At 45.0% G+C, this 13,518-nt stretch overlaps 1 protein-coding gene across 1 annotated transcript in view; it reads left to right on the top strand.

Annotated features, from left to right (window-relative positions):
* Positions 1-570: 570 nt before the first annotated feature.
* The window catches only part of WASF2 (WASP family member 2), a 33,944-nt gene continuing 20,996 nt past the window's right edge, over positions 571-13,518 (top strand). Inside the window, exon 1 of the mRNA XM_083173324.1 lies at positions 571-702. The gene's annotated coding sequence lies outside the window, so the exon portion shown is untranslated. The remainder of the gene's footprint in view (positions 703-13,518) is intronic.

The raw sequence follows: 13,518 nt of genomic DNA, 5'->3' as shown, positions 1-13,518 counted from the left end.
CGCTTCTTGGGTGTCGTTAACGTCAGTGATACATCAATGAATATGAAACATCTGGGTTAAACTAGTTGGTTGATAAGAAAAGTGTTTCCAAAGATGTGATGCCAGCTATAAACATTCAGCGGCTGAGGTTAGATCATCATGCAAACAACATGATGCCCTTATTTCACAGTATAATCATAATAATAATAATAATAATAGATATGGTGCCAACCATATATCAGAGAGACTGCTGTACCGGAAAGCTGCATTGAAAAGTATCATCAGATTCATCACCACCACAGCTGTTCCACAACAATTTTAGTTTTTTGTCTCCATTACCGAGGGCATTTTTGGAGTCATTTTGTACTGTCCAAAAGTCATATGGTCTTCGAAAAAATGGTTCTTTCCGTACTGAATTTGCAAAAGCAACACGCGTACATATTCCTATAATAACTGACATACAGTTTGAGCTCTATAACCAGAGCTGTTATGAGTGAGTTCCAATCAGTGCTTGGAAGGAAGCAAAACATAGCCAATCAGAAGCGTAGCGGAACTGTTGCAATCCAATTAAAACCCTAGACTATCATTCTTCGCCAATCAACCGAAAAGGTAGTACTACTGTAACCAATCACAGTATTCCAGGGGAGGGTTCTGGTGGGGCGGTGTCCAAGAGGAGTTGGTGCCTGGTTCTCCGGTGTGTAGGAACCGAGACCCCGGAGTCAGGTGAGCAGGACTGTCGGTGTTAACACTATAGGGGGGAAATCCATTTTATTTAACGAAAGTAGTTTAGGCTAAAATGTGGTTACTTTCTGCCGTTGCAGCTACAGGAGAAGTGACTCACTAAGCCCTAGGCTAGCCTCTAGTCTAGTAATATAATAATAATGTAAAACTTTTTTTTAAATAACTACAGTGACTATAAGAGTTCACCTGTGTGCATTATACAGATTGGTATATTTAGCTAAAAGTCATTGCAAAGTTTTAGTTACACATCACCATGTTTGCCAGCTCAACCATTTAGTAAGTTAGGCATAAGTTGGCACAGAAGGCTCTGTGTCTAATAAAATATCGGTGAGATTCAGATGAACCCATTCAGCTCCAGAACCCATAGATTGTAATTCAGGTGTTAGCAGTAATTAAAGGTAGGAGTTGTAGATCTTTCATATTGAGTCTGAAAAACAGAAAACTTAACTTTACTACAGAGTTTCACTGACTGGAAGTTTGCATTCGTCGTTTAAAAATGGCACCTCAGTATTTCAGATCCTGATTAGGCTCCTACCCACCATCACACAGCCCTTTTGCCAAGGCTTTGAGACGAATGTCTAAAGGTCCCCATGCACTAGTCTGATTTGGGCCAATTTGACCCGATTCAGACAATCAGATCATGCATGACATCAGATCAGGGCCGGCGCCACCACTAGGCAAATCTAGGCATTTGCCTAGGGCGCCGGCCACTGGAGGGCGTCATTTTGTGCCGCCCGGGTACCTGTCCTGCGGCGCTGTGTATTTCAATCTGGCGGCGGAGGCAGCGGGGGTCCCTGCAGTCCATTAGAAATAACGAGCGCTATCCGTCGGGCTATGCGGAAGCGCTTCTAGTGTGAAAACTCTGGCAGCACGGCGCACGCTGATCTCAGCCAATCAGCGTGCTGCCAGTGTTTTCACACTAGAAGCGCTTCCGCATAGCCCGGCGGATAGCGCTCGTGATTTCTAATGGACTGCAGGGACCCCCGCTGCCTCCGCCGCCAGATTAAAATACACAGCGCCGCAGGACAGGTACCCCCCCCGGCACCGGGGCGCCCCCACCCCGACTCGCCTGGGGCGCTCCGGTGCCTTGCACCGGCCCTGCATCAGATCCGATGCATGGTCCTGTGCGCATCAGATGGAATCTGTAGGTTGGATCTGCAAGCAGATCCAACCACTAATGCGTGGTCGCATGTGATAAATCGCATTTGAAAGGACCGCATAAGAAGTAGGTAAGCAGAAAGTTTAAGTAACGTAGGTGTAATGCAACTTTAAAATCACAAATGTGGTTGTTGTGCCCCGTTCTAATCGCTGGTTGCAGGAGCATGCTCCTGCGACCAGCTGCTTACCTCTGTGGCACCGCCGGCAGAGGTTCCCTTTCATCAGCGACCATCTCTGATCGCTGATGAAAAGGAGATCCTGAGCAATATATTGCTCAGCAATATATCTCCCCCGTGTGTACACAGCCATAGACACTGAATTTGGTACATGCTGGTGCCGTGCATCTGAGTCCCCTTGCGGGCTCGGTGGCTCGCCACGCTATCTAAAATCAACTCCATGCCAACATGGAAAGTGGGGGTATGAACTATCCATGTTGCATGGAGTACTTTATTTTAGATCGTTGTGGCGAGCGTAGAACCCGGAAGTAGCACGGCGCCATGCTGGCGCCGTGAAACTACATAGGTACCCTGGATTTTTATCACTCATTGAGAAATGGGCCCCTATATTAAATATATTTAAATAAAAAGTGCCTTAAAGAAAGCCCACAAAAGCCAAGTTAGTCTTTTAAAGTCTCGTATGATCAAATTAATTATAATGACCTGTTAACTAAGCTTGCCCAACAAGTGTAATTTTTAAATGAAAAATTTCTTGCTAAATGCAGATTATCGGGATATCTCAGCATCACAGAAATATTGCATTCCCTGAGTCAGCAGGCTAAAGGAAAGGCTAATCTATTGTTGCTAAATCTGGCTATACACGTTGCAGTGCCCAGATATTGTTTGTGTGGCTAAAAACAACGGTCTGGAGCTGCTGGATAATTCAATGTGCATCCAGGTTAACCAGGTCCTACCCACTACAGGATGCCAACTATGCAGCTGTCTACAGAGTATTTCAATTTGGCACTGCCTGTAACCTTCCTGCACAATATTAATGTGCACTAACACAAAGCACCTCAGTCACTCCAGAAACCCACTCCAAATATTGTACATTAAGGACAACCTCTGTTGCGACAAAACCTGATATTTCCCTTTTTCCAGCTGATGGCTTCAGTCCGATCCCAACTTATCTCTGCTCCTTGACATTACCTCCTTCTTCAATGCATGCTCAAATACCCATCCCCACACACAAACTAATTTCATAGATTCTACACAACTACTCATGGCTTGGTAGTCTTAATACAGCCATAAGGCGTACCATGCCTGCACAGTCGTATAGAAGTAGGCAGCTGTTTTCTGCTGTACATGCAATGACATTTTGTGTTCTTCCTGAATATCTGGGATCCTTTCTGATGCCCATATACAGTAGATGTTCGCTGACAATATTGGCAGCAGCGGGGACCTGGTGGGGGTTGTGGGGTTGGCAAGGTGCATACACACTTGCCGATGCTGGCAAGGATTGAGCAACAGCAGGGGGTGGCTGGGGGAGGGGACCGTTAACGATGAGCCATTACTGTCTCCTCTGGTGTGTATGGGGCATACATTTTTATTGATATAACTCTCCTTATACAGTACATCCATAACCTGTGTCCTGCAAGTATATATCATTCACATTTTAATCAGACAGTGAACTCTGACTCCTAAATATCTATGTAATGCAGAAATTATATACGATCATACCAATTAGCTTCATTCAGAAAATGTTTAATGTATCTCATCCAGTAGGCAGAAATTGCACAGGCAAACTTTCTCTTCATATATTTCCCTTTGTCCTGTTAGTATTTGTTTCTCAAACTGCAAACTGACTTTCTATGACTGATATTGCTAGCACGGTTTAGCAGAAAGCTCAAAATCAACCTATCTGATCGATAAAATGACCTCAAACTATGGTATGCTAATGTATGGAAGATGGCTGCTACTGTCCGGTCTACTTCCACCTTCCATCCTTACTAGCAGATCCCACTGGTCTGGAAATGATCTGGCCTCCCACATGAATCAATATATTGGGCAGTGACCTCTGGGTCATGTAGCAATATCAGCCATTGTGCAATATTACTACAACAGAGTTCTAATTATTTTAGATACATCACTTCAAAATAATATCTGTATTGCTCTTTCTAAACTGGGTACATATGACGATATGTGTAACCAGTGATTTCAGGAGAGAAAGGACCTGGTGGTGGGAGAGGTTGTACCTGTTGCTAGCTATATTCTTTATCATGCTGCGTGTACAGACAATGGAGGACATCGCTAACAATCCTATAACAAAGTAGTGCGTACACTCTAGACAATGGCCCTTATTCAGATATGATCACAAAATGGCAAAACCATGTGCATGGCAGATGTAACATGTATGAGAGTCAGATTTGTGTGAGTTATTTTGTTTCTGTGCAGGGTAAATACTGGCTGCATTATTTTTACATGGCAATTTCAATTTCAACAGACCCCACCCAAATGTAACTCTCTCTGCACATGTTACATATGCCCCAACCTGCAGTACACATGGTTTTGCCTATTTTGAGGACAAATTTGTACTGTGATCAGATCTGAATAAGGGCCTGTATGTATAAAATATTGTTAAAGATATCAATATTGTGCATAGTGGAAGAAGAAAATTGTCTAGTGTGTACGCACCTTTAATCTACATTGATATTGGATTGTAAATTATGCTGGGTACACACCAGGACAACAAGGGTCCGATCCCATCAATATAGATCCAATTCCGACCGATTGGATGTAGATTGTGTGGTGATTCGGCCCTTTTCTGTCCTGGTGTGGACCGATACCGATCCGATGTGCGGTCCTGCGGGTCGGTCATTATTCAGATCCTACCTGCAGCAGGTAGGATCTGAAGAACGACTATACTCCCGGGTGCGGGTCGCCATAGGATCGGACCCGCTCACGGTGCACATCATGAGCGGGTCGTGCCCTCCACGTCCATCGTGAGCGGGTCGGAAGAAACACTGACGACCCGCTCACATCATGCATCGTGAGCGGGTCATCCTGGTGTGTACCCCTCATAAGTTTACAATAGATTATACCAATAGCCAAAGAATACATGATCACTTGTACTTATGAGTGATATTAATTTATACAACATTCTGAGTATTTGTTTTTTGTATCTTCCAACACAGTGCTGCTTATTGGATTTCTTCATCAAATTTGCGTGGGTTATTAGGGCATTAGTAATGCCAAGCGCTAATCTTTAGTATACTGTACATAGTAAATGCCTGTTCTCTCTGGCATTTTCTTTTGTTATATCCTAAACATGTTATGAATGATGTATGGGAGTTAGAAGACATAGATATAGGCTGGCATCTTATTAGCAGTGGTAATTTACCACCGCTGATATGTTCCGATGGGTCTATTCAGTTTTCCCCAATAAGTGGCACTCATCTGAAGTTATGCTTCAAGCATAATCTAGTGTTCGTTCTAGCACCCCCACCTTTGAAAACCCATGCAGGCAAAAATTGCTTGTGTTTTTTCTCTGCCTTATCGCATCTAATCTGGTATAGGCCATAGAGAGAATAATACTCTCTAAAAGTAGAGTGGTGAATCTTGGCATCAGTGTTTTCAGTAATATCAGTGGTAAGCAGGGGGGGTATGATAGAAAGGGGGGGACATGATAGAAACTTTCAAATATATCACAGGCTTTAACAAGGTACAGGTGGAAAGACATATTGTTCACAGGAAGAGGAACAACAGAACATGAGGACATGCACTGAAATTTGAGGAAGAATTACTTCACAGAAAGGGTAGTAGATAAGTGGAATAGCCTCCCATCAGAGGTGTTAGAGGCAAATACAGTAGTACAATTTATACATGCTTGGGATAGGCATATGGATATCCTTACAAAGAAATAAGGATCAAATATGGTTTGAGGTAACATGTTTAAAAAAAGGGGCAGACTAGATGGGCCAAGTGGTTCTTATCTGCCGTCAAATTCTATGTTTCTATGTAAGCAACCACGCTCTGTGGTACTGCAGATCTAAGCATGCCACGGCAACACTTTAAGAATTCCCGAACAAAAAAAAAAATGTAGCAGTGCATGCTGAAGTGCCACAGGTTGCCTACTCTTGGTAAAGAAGTTTGCAAGAATTGTTAGGTGAGCTGGCTGCAGTTTGTGGGTAGAATGTGAGGACAAAGGGCCTGATTCGGCTTTGTTAGCACAGTAAGAAAGCTCGCAAATTATCAAAACAATGTTGCACTGCATGAGGAGCAGATGTAATGTGCAGAGATTTAAGTGATGTGTTCAAACTGAAATCTACATTGCAGTGTAAAGATAAAGTTGTCTAACATCTGTGGGTTACATGCAAAAGCAGCCAGTGTTTACCTTGCAGAGAAACAATATAAAAGTATTTTCTCACCTTGCAAAGCAACATGGTTTGTTGACTTGCTTTATTGAATACAATCGAACATACTTGGGCTATACATTTAGCCCCATAAGCCGCAGGAGACATGTTTTTTTGTCTGATAAGACATGGGATAGGAACTTATCATGGGAACTTAGCCCAATAACAAGTTCTTTACCATATGGTCAAAATTGTATACACAGTGTGATATGTACTATATAGTCCATATCCGTAGTTCCTATCACACCGTGTGATGACCAAATACTTTTAAGCACTTGTGTAACTGCATCCTTAGTGACAGCATGCCTGTCCAGGTATCCAGGCAGCATTTGTCAGGCTTTAATGATCTCAAATACTGTACACCGTAAACAAAGCTGCTGGAAGGTGAGGCTCCGCAATTAACACATTCCCAATGGGGATCACAAAACATACCCAAAGATCATGGTTTTATTTATGTAGCCAAACTGTTAGCAAGGCAAAATGAAAACATTGACAGTCCTGTGTAAAACTGTGGTTCCCAAACGATGTGCCTAGTCCCCTTGGAGTGCCTCAGGGCACTTGCAGGGGAGACTTGGATTGGTTGTCCAGGACCAGTTCAAATTATTTAATGTCAATGTAACAGGTAAAACTACTGCTTGTAGGTGCCAATCATAGAATGTGTACATATAGAAGCAGATCCTGTCCCTCAACACATAACTGACTCTTATGCCCCGTACACATGGGGCGAGTTGAGTTTTGTGCTGAGCGACACTGACTTGCACAGCACTGCACCAACTATGTGCACTGAGCAGATCACCCAGCAGACCTAGTCACCCATGTTCTCAATAGAGAGAGAACATACTGTAGGTGATGACCTAGATATTTCAAGCATGCCTTCGATATGGGGAATACACATACAGCGATTACAGCAATCTATGCAGATCACTTAGAAATGGGGCTTAAATACCACTACAATAACTTGGGACAATCTTGATTTAAACAATGCTAATCCAACTAACATCCACTATAACATTTGGTTGTCTCCAAGAGGATTTAGTAAAAGCAGGATCTGTTGGACATGTAGATATTCCCTGGGAAAGCGCCTTTATTGAGGTTAGCTCACTGGTTCACTCAGTAGTTCAGCTTTCATGTAGCCATCTAGCATAAGGCCCAAGCCACACAACCCAGACTGTAATGCAGGGGTGGCCAACCCGGTCAGAGGTAAAGAGCCGAAAAATATCGGTAGTCAAGCTAAAGAGCCGACATCATGCGCGCGCCAAAAAAAGGGGCGTACTCTATTTTGACCCCTTGGGTGGGTGTGATACAAATATGCCTCCAATAGTGCAGTGCCATATATACATATGCCCCCAATAGTGCCAGATACACATGTGCCCCCCACAGTGCCAGGTATGCACCACACGGTGCCGGGTATGCCCCTAATGTGCCAGAAAGCTGGTATGCCCCCACTGTGCAAATTTCCCAGCAGCAGCACTCACCGTTGTTGCTGCTGCTGCTGCCAGGCGGGGAGAGGACAGTCTGGTGTCCCCCTGCAGTCCTCCTGTCATGTCACTGATGGGAGGAGAGCACAGCACAGCACACTGCTCGTCTCCTTCCCCCTCACTTCCCTGTGACTGGGCCGTCCACCAATCAAAGCTCGCTGGCCAGCTCCTGATTGGCTGCTGGCCCGCGAGCTCTGATTGGCGGACGGCCCAGTCACAAGGATGCACAGTAAGGGGTAGGAGAGATGTGCGATGCGCGCTCTCCTCCCCTCAGAAGGAGAAGGGATTCAGGGAACAGGCAGCAGGGGGGACTGGGACAGACGGTGGGCAGCAGTGGGAGCAGGAGCCGCACTTTACAAGGGGGAGAGCTGCATGAGGCTCAAGAGCCACGGGTTGGCCACCACTGCTGTAATGCATTACAATAGCTCATTCTGCAGTGTCAGCATTAGGTTACATTTTTATGGGTTTGTCTCACAACATAGTAAGGAAGTTGCCTCCTAAAGAGGAAGTGAGAGCTGATGTCAGTGATTTTCGTTGTTCATGGAAATGTTGCTAAGGGCATGTGTTAAAGATGAAGCTTACAATATGTAACCTTAAAACAAATAGGCACCAAACATATTCAAATTGTATTTGAAACCCCCTCATCGATGTTTCTACGAAGTTACGTCACTGCAAATGTATAAGGAAAAACACTGGGCTACTGGGTTTTTCCTCCATTACTGTGTTTTGCTATTCAAATGGAGGACAGAAAATGGGTAAGTGATTCAGTAATTTTAGGAAAAATCAGTGAAACTCCTCCCTCTTTCCACATCTCTATGGACTAATTAAGCAATTGAAAGTTGCCTTCCAAAGCAGTGTCTCCTCCACCAGCACCAGGAGGTCAGTGTGTATCCCTCAGCCCAGAGGCAGCAAAACTACATCTCCCAGCATCTCCAGTGAAAAAATCCACTGGAGGGGTATCATTATTTTATTTTTTGCATTTGCACTGATACCTCCATGACCATTTTACAACAAAAAAATTGGATACCATGGGTGTTGGGGGCACACATACCCGCAGTAATTGGGCACAATTTTACCTTGCTAAATCTCATGTCCTATTGAATTACCTACATAATTCACATTTTCCTTCACTGGCTGTTCTGTACTGCTGCAGAAATAGACACAATACTAATGGATTATATGTTTTATAAATGACCAATTTCCCACCACACCACCCTGATTATGTTTGCCTACATGGGCAATAAGGTAATCTGGATAAGATGTAGGAAATATGGGCAGATTTATGAGCATGCCCACACACAGCAGGATATTGGGACCTTTTGGCAGATATCTTCTGGCAAGACTGGATAATTGAAGCTGAGCATTTTATTTGGACCATTTTATCAGTGGTTGGCCCAAACGCTCATGCCTACACACAGCACAAAAAAACCCAGGCCAATCACCCGTATTTTGGCAAATATGCCCAATAATTGCAGTGTGCGTAGTTAGCTTTAGGGTGCATAAAGTACTGCGTTTGGGGACCACTGGCATATATGATCAAGCATCAAGTTTTCTTTACTCTGAATTATTTCCTTGTTTTCAGTTACTATTCTAATACAATGCTCATTGATCACAAATATTACTCTTATTAGCAATTAAAACCCTCATTTTTCTCAATCCTATATGTATCAAACAAATCTATATGTATCAAACTCTGGGCCTGGCTCCTACAAGAAAAAGAGCACGCAACTGTGCAAAACCATGTTGCAGTGCAGTTGAAGGTGTTTAAAACACCTTCAATTGCACTGCATGGTCCCATGTGCATCGGACCCGACTCGGACCCCATCCCGCAGGGCACACAGGATCGCATGTGCAGAGATCAAAGGTGGCCGTACACTACTGCGATCTATCACAATAGTGTATGGCCATCCGGTCCCCCGTGAGCCGCCCAGGACCTTCCTGGGTGGCAGGTGCGGTCCTTACACATGTGATGTATCGCATGCGATCCCGTGTACCCTGCCACCGGGATGGGGTCCGAGTCGGACCTTCAACTCGGGTCCGATGCGCATGACCCGATGCATTTGACCTGATGGGACAACGAACGCATCTGATTTACAGTAGTGTATGGGGGCCTTTTAGATTTAGGAGGGACCTGACCAACCTCAGAATTGGGCCCAGGGGAAGTTTGAGGGGCAGGCTGACATGGCTGTCGCCCAGAATGCTGTAGTCAAGAGGCGCTGCCACAGTCAACTCGTCAGCACTGTAACATAGAGGCATAACCCCAATCACCTCACCAGCGCTGGAGCCTGGGGATCAGCCGCATTTACTGCCTTATATGAAGGAAGTCTGCATCTTCCTCTCTCCACTGAATGTCGTGTTTTGTAACCTCAAGTGAGAAATTTCTCTGGTACTGTCCTGCTATTCCACCTGAGGTGAGGGTGAGGAGCTGCTGATGAGGGTGTGAGAGGGGGCTAATGTACAGTTGGATGCAAATACATGCGACTATCCTATTACAGAACATTTATAAGCTTATTATTCATTAAAGAGATGAGTCCTATTTTATAATCAACTCCATAACAACACATAAATGTATTTCTAGCTTTTAAACAAAGGTATAAGAAACAAAAGCATTGTGCACCACTCATAGGAGTGGTGGGTGTAGGGTCCATAGAGGGAGTGGAAGGGATCAGGTGGTGGCTCTTTAAGGCAGCAGACCATTTATCTTCTCTCCTGTGAGGATATGAAATGGGAGTTACTTGTGGAGTGGATTCTCTTATCACATAACAAATGTCAGCCAATTTTTTTTTTTGCCGCATACTGTATGAATGGCTAGACCCTATACAACAGCAGGAATGGAATACTTATATCTGCCCGTTAGTGGGGCTTTTCTTGTGAAGGGGTATATATTATCTGATTATTGTACAAGGTACCAGCGGCAATATTAATGCCATGTACTTACCGGTATATAGAACAAAAAGTATTTTGTTATCGGTGCTAACAATAGTGTACTGTAATCTGTTTTTTTTTTTGGGGGTGTATCTAGCGATTGTGGATTTTTAAAAAATATTTGGATCAAAACATTTCAACCTTGAAGCCCACCATCAAGTGACCCCAATTCTCTCCCAGTTCGCTACACCTTTTAAGTCACTGCCAGGAGCAGGTTCCTATGCAGCAGTGTTTCTCCACCAGGTTCCATCATTAGGAATTGCTTATTTTAGTTTAGAGGCAGCCAATTAACTACTGGCTACTTGATATGGACCGGTGCTACACTTTTAAATGGGCAGAATGTTTCAAATTGGAGAGTCGTGGCCCAACTTCCATATAGTTGAACAATTATTTTTGACACTTAAGCCTCTTTCACATCGCACCTAATTACCAGGTACAAGCCAGTTTCTTGCCAGTTCGACCCGGTAATTAGTGCAATGTGAAAGGGGTTACCGGGTAAAGCTAACCAGTAGCAACCCTTAATACTATGGAGGAAGCAGCACCTGCTCTAAGCGCTGCCTCCTCCCCCACCCCTGATGACGCGCCGATGCTCCACCGCGCCCCCATATGACGTCAGCGAACTGCCAATATTGCCAGTTCATTGCTGCGATCTGAACAGACTGCACATGCAGGGTCGCACCGGGAAATGAACCATTTAAAACTCCTGGTGCGACCCTGCATTTGCAGACTGAATGCGGTATTATTGGTTAGTAATAAGCTACCAGCAGCTGCAGGCATATTTAAAAGCAGGAACATGTTTATTTGCTCCAATAAATGGTATTTAAAAAGACCATTATGCCTAGTTGGATCGGCTAGGAATATCACAGTATACAGATGTAAAGCTGGGTACAAACCTAGGTTAATCTGTCTGGTTTGAACTAATGGCCTGTTGTCATTTTCACCCACGTTATTTAATTTGTATAGTGCACATATATTCTGCTGCGCTTAAGCATTTGGTCATGTACATCAGTCCCCTCCCCAGTGAAGCTTACAGTCTATATTCGTTACAACATATACACGCACATATATTCCAGTGTTCATTCTAGCACCCTGCTCCTTGTAAAATCCTTGTAGTTCCTCCTTCCTGCCACTGTCTGCTGTGGTACTTCAAGAAAGTCTGGTATGCATCTCAATGTTGAGATACAAACCAGACTGTTGTAGAAACACCACAGCAGAGAGTGACACCCCAGGCAGGAAGGAGGAACTACAAGGATATTTCAAGGAGCAGGGTGCTAGAATGAAGACTATATTCACGCTAAGGTTAATTTAGTTGGCAGCCAATTACCTACAACCTACCAGTTATTGCGGGAGGAAACCAGAGTACATGGAAAAAACCTGTGCACATGGAGAAAACCTGTGCACACACTGAGAGAATATACAAACACTGCAAAGTGTCCAGAATTCCCTTCAACTCCTGGGCAGAATTGGTGGTTTTTGGACACAGAATGTACTCGCAATGTGCACACAACTAAGGGGTTAGTTCTCATTGCCAGCGGTTAATGCCTGTTGCCAAGGGTTAAACGCACAATGATGGGGCATAATGTCTTATTACCCAGCAAAGTAAAGTTGCACCAAACGGTCCTATTCCCCCCCCCCCCCCTCTGCGAATTTCAGTGAGCGCAGAGGACCCCTCACAGAGAGCCAGGATTGTTCCTGGTGGCTTTCCCTCCCCGGGCTGTCCCCAGACCATCAGCATACCTGGCTCTGCCCTGCGACCCGCACAATGCCCCCACCACATACTCTCTTGCTTCTGGGTCCTCACTGTCAACTTGCAGAGACCCATCCGAGGGAGGGAGGCATGGTGTTTAAAAGCACATGCAATCTAGTCCCAATCACGACTGATCAGACATACAGCACTGTGCATTGCACGATTGTTTGCAAACAATCTGCATTCAATCTGTCTTGCAACCAGTCGAGATTGTATGCTTAGGTACATTCTTGTTCTGGTGTATGGGAGCCTTTAGGGTCATGGTGGGAATTGAACCCATGACCTCAGTGCTGTGAGACTGTAATGCTATCAGAGAGATTGGACAGATAAATCTTTAAGTATGTACCTAACGTTATTCTCCTAACAAAATACAGAAGCTAATCCCTTATCACAGTTTGTGTGGATATACGCACAATGCTTATGCAAGTTCTTACATTGTAAGCAGTGGACACGCGGGAGTGTACCACCTCTATTCATGAGAATACCTGAGGTGAATACCTAGAATACTTTAAGGAGACTAACGGAGCCTATACACTAGCCAATTTTGGTCAGATTTAGGCCAGATCAGTCGGATCTGGCCTAAATCGGACCAAAATCGGCTAGTTTTGATGTCCCCTCAGATCCGATGCGCGGTCCCGTGCGCATCGGATCTGCGTCGGGTGGTCGGACCTGCTGCACGTCCGACCACCCGACTTGGGACCTAGTGGGGCGGTGGAGGGAGCAGGGGGGGCTGGGGACGCTGCGAGGGACACAGGCGGCATAGAGCCGGGCAGGGGGAGCCGGGAGCTGTCAGCACTGAATAAAAAAAAAAAAAAGCCCATACAATGAATGGGCGGCCTGTGATTGGCTGAGCGCTCTCTCAGCCAGTCAGCAATTGGCTGAGAGAGCGCTCAGCCAATCACAGGCTGCCCATTCATTGCATACAGTAGGCTTTTTTTTCTAGCACTGACAGCTCCCGGCTCCCTCTGCCCGGCTCTATGCCATCTGTGTCCCCCGCAGCGTCTGTGTCCCCCGCAGCGTCCCCAGCCCCCCTGCTCCCACCAGCAGCCCCCACCCCTGCTCCCCGGGTTTTTTACATGTGATAAATCGAGACAATTTATCACATGTAAAAAATGGCACATCAAGTGCCAATCTAATCAAGC

This window comes from Crinia signifera, chromosome 2 (assembly GCF_055691185.1).
Source record: "Crinia signifera chromosome 2, ASM5569118v1, whole genome shotgun sequence".
Taxonomy (NCBI): Eukaryota; Metazoa; Chordata; class Amphibia; order Anura; family Myobatrachidae; genus Crinia; species Crinia signifera.
This window is presented reverse-complemented; position numbering and strand designations above follow the sequence as displayed.